Here is an 8,136-nt window from a genome sequence, read left to right as displayed (position 1 = left end):
ACAACCATACAGCATTGATTTATGCAACACTAGCAGCAGATCAGCCTAGATTTCTAATACGGTATTCATAAACCTTCTAAGAAACCGCACCATTATGATGTTTTTGGTTGAGATGGCGAGCTGGATGTTCTGGAGGTGATCCTGCCAGAGTATATTGCTAAGATGAGCGCCTCCAACTCCAGGTTGTTGATGTGCCATGTGCGCTTCATGTCGGACCACATCCCTGAGGCCGCTGTTCCTCTACATGCGCACCCCAACCCCGAAGAGAGGCGTATACGAACAGTCGTGACGTTGGTGACAGTTCTCGATTCAAAATTTGAATTTCTTGAATGTTTAATACTATAGTAATAGATGGCCAAGATTGTATGCCAGTACCTCTCGTGGCTTATGGAAAGTCTCTTCCACTGAAGCAAGAGATGGACAATGATTTTGACGGAATCAGTCGTACAGCCCGTAACTATAGTTTGTAATGCCTCGTGTTTAACTTTTCGAGGTCGCATGATCAGAAAACACATTCAGACATTCACTTTCGCAATCTCGTAAGCGACACTCTGTTTGGTCGGATACAAGGTCATTCCGACGTCACCAGTAATAAAATGTTCTTAGACCAAAGTGTAGCGGTAGAGAGCGTGGTGTTGGTGTTGTTGCTTCATCTTTCTTGACTGGACATCATGACACGCAAGAAGCAAAATTCAACAACTACATTTTTCTCCGTTCCAACTAGCTCTTCAGCTGTTGTAAAATGAATCAGAAGGCAGTCAAAGAAGACACAATTTATGAATAAAACTTTCTTTATTTTACTGTAATAGCGGCAAACTAAAGGTGTAGTTTATAAATTTGACTGTAAACCAATAAACAAAACCTACTGAATAAACAACTGCTCCAACTTACTCCAAATCGTCAAACTGTAGATAAAATACCCGGTATCCTTAAAAAGAAAAGAAACGCAAAACAGATATTTTTGGCCATTAAAGAAAAAAATAAGAGGACCAATTGGTGCAAATGTGAAGAGGTTTAATGTGTTATAATGTCAGTGACAAATTTCCTGGATCAAAATGATCACAACAAGGACATGCAAACCATTAGTCGGGAGACACGTACGATTTGGACAAACGCACCCAGTGCATTTACAATAGGGCCATGGTTCTGCACGCACAACATGTGCAGCAGCACTATGAACGGTATTAAAGTGCAGGCTTTTTGATTGCCTGGCACCTGCGCCAATCGAACAGTGACAGTTCAAAAACATGCCAAGACAAGTATTTGTCACAGAGTGACGAAATATCCCCCGCCATATACACCATAGTACCAAATATGAAGACAATCCAGCGATTAGTTCTTGAGATATTGTGGCAACACCGTTTTCCAACTCCAAAAACAGATTTGCCTGCTGTGACCTTGAAAATGGGGTCAAGGTCACCAAATCTGACAGGTGTATGCGGTGTCTGTATATACACTATAGTTCCAAATATGAAGACAATCCAGCGATTAGTTCTTGAGATATCGCGGCAACACCGTTTTCTAATTCCAAAAGCAGATTTGCCTGCTGTGACCTTGAAAATGGGGTCAAGGTCACCAAAACCGACTGGTGTCTGCGGTGTCTGTATATACACCATAGTTCCAAATATGAAGACAATCGAGAGGTTTAGTTCTTGAGATATCGCGGCATCACCGTTTTCCAACTCTAAAAGCAGATTTGCCTGCTGTGACCTTGAAAATGGGATCAAGGTCACCAAAACCGACTGGTGTCTGCGGAGTCTGTATATACACTATAGTTCCAAATATGAAGACAATCCAGTGTTTAGTTCTTGAGATATCTCGGCAACACCGTTTTCCAACTCCAAAAGCAGATTTGCCTGCTGTTACCTTGAAAATTGGGTCAAGGTCACCAAAACCGACTGGTGTCTGCGGAGTCTGTATATACACCATAGTTCCAAATATGAAGACAATCCAGTGTTTAGTTCTTGAGATATCGCGGCAACACCGTTTTCCAACTCTAAAAGCAGATTTGTCTGCTGTGACCTTGAAAATGGGATCAAGGTCACCAAAACCGACTGGTGTCTGCGGAGTCTGTATATACACCATAGTTCCAAATATGAAGACAATCCAGTGTTTAGTTCTTGAGATATCGCGGCAACAAACAGGTGGGACGGACGGACGTACGGACGTACGGACGGACGGACGTACGGACGGTCGTGAATACTATATCCCCCGCTTCGCGCTTTCGCGCGGCGGGGGATAATAAACAGAAGTGCAAATAAACAACGTCATAGGCCGCATGCAGGCAAGGTCATTCTGATCAGCTGTAGCCAGGGTTTTCAATACAGCACCATCACACGGCTAAGGGATCAGTTTCGACAGCATGGGCCAACATGTGATTGGCCAAGGTCAGGACGACCAAGCGTAACCACCCCCGCCCAAGATCGCTACATCCGACTGCGCCACCTACGTGAAAGGACGACCACAGCCACCTCAACGGCATCCAAAATACCAGGACTGCACAGAATCTCCGACCAGACCATACGAAACCGTTTAAGAGCAGCAGGTCTACGAGCAAGAAATCCTGTTCGACACATCATATTGAGTGGACAGCATCGTCAACAACGACTGCATTGGTGTCGCCAACACAGGGTATGGCCTCAAATGCGATGGAGAGATGCCTGGTCAATAAAAAAAACGTCTTAACTTATGGATTACCTATCACTTTGGACTTCATCTAAGTCAATAAGTCAAGCCAAAAAAACCAAAGATAACCTGTACAAAATTATGTTGAAAATTGGACTTCTGAATGGGGATTTTAAATTGATTTAAAAAAACCCCATTAGAATCTTATTAAGAAACAAATATATGCCAAATTATACACTCAACATGCACCTACATAACAAAGGCATTACTTTCCTGAAACAAAATTCCTTTGACCAACAGCTAAGACGGACATCCCATATTTTTAATTGGGTTGATTCATGTTAAAAAGATCTAAACCTGGTGAGGGCCATCGGTGGTACAGACTGGGCTGCAGACAAACAAACCCTTTTGAACATAAACCAAACACTAATTAGGTCTGTGCCACGCTCCGATATTAATCTCCATATCAATTATTAATTATAATAAACCAAGCTCCAAACAATATGAAACACTTAAACTAGCCATGGAGACCTGGTCCTACCAACACACACTGTTTCTACTACTATCAGGCTCCACCTCAAAACAAATGAGCCTCCACTACTTGGCTAGGACCTAACATGAAGATCGCGTGGTCATTATTTCATAAAGTTCCTGATTAATGTCAACTTTCTCAATCTGACAAATAGGCAGGTGGTCGACGGGGCGTCCATATTGCGAGTGCTACCGTGCTTCAGCAATAATGACGTTTACCAGGCACAGCCCGAGCTCCACGATCAAACACCCCTTTTCCGTCTTAGGGAAACTAACATGTCTTTTCGATCCAAAACCCAGGGTTCACTCAAGGAATTTTCTGACATGGGCCCTTTATGTGAAATTTGATATATATTCCCTTGGAACACCCGCACAATGTTAAAAATTCCAAATTGTATTTGAAAATGTGGCCTTTTATCAAATTTAGGGGCTAAAAGCACCCCAGCCTAGAATTATCCCAGAACACCCCTTTTCGGTCTTAGGGAAACCAACGATCCAACACCCCTTTTCGGTCTTAGGGTTATCTTTGCTTTGGGCAAGGGTGAGCCATAAATTCTGACCTTTTCAAGCGTTAATCTGGTTAATTCGATTGGTCGGTCATGTAGACAGAAACAATTGCGGGTGTGCGCTCTCCGACCCAGAGTTCCATGCGACCAGCATAGTACCTCTGCCACAGGTCAGCGCCATGTGACGATTCGTCACATCTTACACAGTCCATTCAAGATATTGCATTTGTTTTTCAGCGATACGATCACTTTTATGTGTAAGTATGTATTGTCATGAAACTCACTGTCGCAGTTGTAGAAGCATATTTATATAACTGTAGTGATCGTAGGTTTCCGGAGGTCCTCGGAAAGGTCCGAGTTGGTCGTCCAGTAGCTGACCGTGGGGGACCTCCCGAATTGAAAAGTGATGTCAGCCATCGTTGTAAGTAAACCAGGTCGAGTTCCTAGCTCAGTGCAGTATTGACTCATACACAGACATGTAAGTTCGTGAGTTTGTACATGTCATATCAAATAGCATAGGGGCTATTGCAAGGGGAAATAGGAATAGTATTGTTATTTTCATTAGGACTAAGGGTATTTTGTTAGTTAGATATATATTGTATTCTGGTAAATTGTTTTTTGTCATTTTATTCTACACACTGTTGGGGGATGGAGATGGATGGAGAATAAGGAGGTGAAAGTCAATGAGGCCACTGGGTCTGAACTATGTGAAATCCAGGGGATTGATAAACGACTGGCGCAGAAGATCATAAACATTATAAAATTCGGAGGGCAATCTTATCCTGGATGATGTCCGCAGTCTAGAGGGATTTGTTGACAGTAAGGAGGTGGTGAGCCAATTAGACTTTGCCAAATACCGCAACCTTGGCGGCAGTCGAAGCAACCATACAGATAGGGTGGAGGCTTCACATGTGCAACAGCCGAAGACCAATCCAAACGACTGGGCGCAGGAGGGTGGAGATGACAAGAACCCAGGGTGAATGGCACAGAACCAGATACAGTCGAGGGTGTGGGAAGTCACGGAGAGAAGACGTGATCAATGGGAGGCTAAAAATAGACAAGAAGAAGTGGCTTGGAGGAAAGAACTATTGGACCACCAGAATAGCCTGGCAGAGGCCCAGGACAGGAAATTATCAGAAGTGGTGGCAGCCCAGGCTGAAGCTAGCTCGCAGATAGTTGAGGCATTGGCTAAATTGGCTCTAACACTTCAAGACCCAGGCAAGAGTAACTCTGGCCTGCAGCAAAACAAGCCGGCCCCTATGAGTCCGTCCTGCGAAATAGTTTCCGGTATCCAAATGGGACCACAGGTCCACTTGGAGCTAAAGTTGGACGACACCCCAAAAATATGTACCACCTTTCTTCAAGAGGGGAGCAAGTATGGTGTATGGTGAGGAGGCAGGGTCTTCCGAGAAGGCACCACCGGTCAAAAATGAACCTGTAACGACGAGCCCACTAGTGCCAGGGGAACAAGACTACAGATTGCCGCCACCTGCGCTCTCAACTTAAAGCACGGTTGGGGGTGGACAGGGGCACGAGCCAAATATACTCCACACAAGCAATTGTTGCAGAGCGTGGATTATCTGACCAGCGAGCAGAACAGGAAACATGCTCGAGGATCGCCACAGGGAGGTAATTCCCAGTATCCAGCAGACAGTTATGGCGAGTATGGGAACCAAAGCCCGTACCAGCAGAAAGCCAATTGGGTACACACCTCACCCTCTAACTCCCGGCGAAGCACCGGCGCACATGGGGTAGCTCAAGCATGTGAACAGTTACCAATCAATATTTGACCATCGAAGTGCACCGGAATCCAAGGTGGTCAAGCAAGAACCCACTGAATAGTGACCAAACCATGCTGGACAAGGGGACTTGTAAGGACAGAAGACTTAACAGTGGATGCCCCAATAGAAGAGATTCGGGTGGTCGAGGCAACCAGGACCAGCCCTCTGTGGATAGGTATCAAGCGGATGAAAGTGACGAGGATGACCCGAGAGAGCCTTGCCTCAAAGGTGATCCAGATAGAAGGGATAGGGGCATGAATAGAAGTCCTGGTAGCAGAGGCCCCGAACGACGGGAAGGAGCAAGAGTCCAGCCCCTACGCCATAGTACCCCTCCCCTAACATATGGTGAAAGATCTGGTTGCTCAGGATTCTACCTCAAATTCAAAACATTGGCCCGCAGAGAGGGATGGTGTGAACAGGAGAAAAAGGATCAACTCACGTGGGTGATGCGAGATGTGGCAAGCGACTATATAACCATGTGCCTGGACTGGGATCCAGAATTGTCCTTTGAGGATATGGTTTTCAAACTACAAAAACGGTTTGAACGCAGCTAACACTCCGAGACAGCATAGGTACTATTCCCTACCATGAGATAGGATGAGGGCGAGACGTTAGAAGACTGGGCTCAGCGACTGTTGGCCACGGCCGTGGTAGCTTTTAAGGATTGCCCAGACCAGTTCGTTGATCGTCAGGTGATAATGCGTCTCTGCCAAGGATGCGAGAACAAGGAGGCTGGACAGTTCGTCACTAACATGAAACCAGAGACCCTGGAGCACGCTATTGCGAACTTGCGCCAGTAACAGCATAACTCACAGGCAGTGTATGGAAGGGCCCGTTGGGAGATACAACAGGTCTCCATGGACACGTCACCACCCCCAGAAACATGTGTGAAGGTGGTTCATGCCTTGAGTCCCCGGTCGTCGGGTAGTTCTGGTGATTCGGGCACAGAGCAAACAAGGAGACTGGAAACTTTGGAACAGAGAGTCGGTAGCCTCACCACGTTTGCGGAGGAGACCAGGACCTTTATGGAGGAGACCAGGACCTCTGTAAAGGAGACCAGGGCCTCTATAGAGGAGATCAAGACCATGGTTACGAGGCTTGCAGGGATGTGAATAATAGAGGGCAGCAAAGGTCTCTGAGCAGAACAGACTTAGGGATGCTTTATCTGTGGAGTTGAGGGGCATTTCAAGGCAGATTGTCCCCGCAGGAGCCCCAGTGAGGAGAAAAAAGTGTCTTTTGTAGCGCCGCCTGGGGGTGTGACTTTAAACATGTAGGGGGAGTGGGACAGGCCCTAGAATCCCTCCCCCACATCTAAAGCGGGTCGACCAGACATGAAGGGACCACCTCCATGGCCACCAGACACATCAATGGAGCCGGCATCACTGGTTCATGACATACCGGATGGGGAACTTAAGCCGGTGGGAACCAGCAGCTCCTCCACTATGCCTCACAGCTAAGCAGACAGGAAGGGACCACCTCCATGGCCACCAGACATAGCAATAGAGCCGGTGCTGCTGGTTCATGATATACCAATGGGAACCAGCAGCGTCTCCACATTGCCTCATAGGCCATTCGACAGAGAGAGACCACTTCCATGGCGGCCACCAACAGCAAACAAGCAGGTGCCTCTGGTGCACGAATCAACAGACAAAGAGAACAAGCCGACAAGAGCCAGTCAAGACTCCAACAGTGAGCCGGTACAATTGAAGCCAGGAGATTCACCCAGATTTAGCAACGGCAGAGAGATTGACAAGAAGGTTAACCAATTAACTGATGCTAGATTCCATCAATTAGTACACTTGTGCAGCCAGCCATGAATAGCAGTTGGGGAAACTAGAATGGATAGGTCAACAAGACCTGCCAATTGGAGTAAGCTAGAGGAGGTTCTGAGGTAGTTCCTCGCCATTGCGCCAAGGGACAAGGTGATAGTGCTTCACGTGTGAGATGTGACCTGAGACAAGTATGCGACAGTCGTTCATTCTAGAATAATCGCTATATTAAGGGAACGCGTGCCATCAGATCAACCCCTACATTTTCATTGCTTTACGGGAACTTGGGAGACAGTTCGAGAGTGGCACCAACATTATCCTAACGCCTTCTTTGGTTTACAGCCAAAGCCAGAGAATCGGACCAACGACAAGTGCAAGGGCTCCTAGCAGTTCCCATTGGATGATTATTGTTGGAGACAGACTCCCCGTACATGCATCCAAAGCGTGGACCAGTCAACACTCCTGCAATGATTAGGGCCGTTGCAGCTCTTGTTGCTGTCATAGCCGGAATCGGGTATCACAAGCTGTTGCAGCAGAGCGTGGACAATGCCCAACAGGTGTATGGGTGTTGAGGCCGGCCGGGGAACAGCTCCGAAAAGCTTGACCGTCGTTGCTATGGCGGTCCCAGTAATTTAGCTCCCGGGTGCAACTGACGTGCAGTTGGTCGCTCTCCGAAATAGGGAGACCTCGGAAGACCCATTGGAAAATGGTGTCTTCCCGGCAATGGATCTGTCGGGATATGTCTAAGGTGAGAGGAAGCCCCTTCAGGGTTGGAGGGGGGCTTAGTAAACAGGGAGGGATGTTTCCGGAGGTCTTCGGAAAGGTTCGAGTTGGTCGTCCGGTGGCTGATCGCGGGGGACCCCCGAATTGAAAAGTGTTGTCAGCCATCGTTGTAAGTAAACCAGGTCGAGTTCCTAGCTCAAT

This window comes from Haliotis rufescens, unplaced genomic scaffold (assembly GCF_023055435.1).
Source record: "Haliotis rufescens isolate VD_foot unplaced genomic scaffold, xgHalRufe1.0.p SCAF_13, whole genome shotgun sequence".
In the NCBI taxonomy this organism is placed as follows: domain Eukaryota; kingdom Metazoa; phylum Mollusca; class Gastropoda; order Lepetellida; family Haliotidae; genus Haliotis; species Haliotis rufescens.
Note: the sequence above shows the minus strand (reverse complement) of the source record.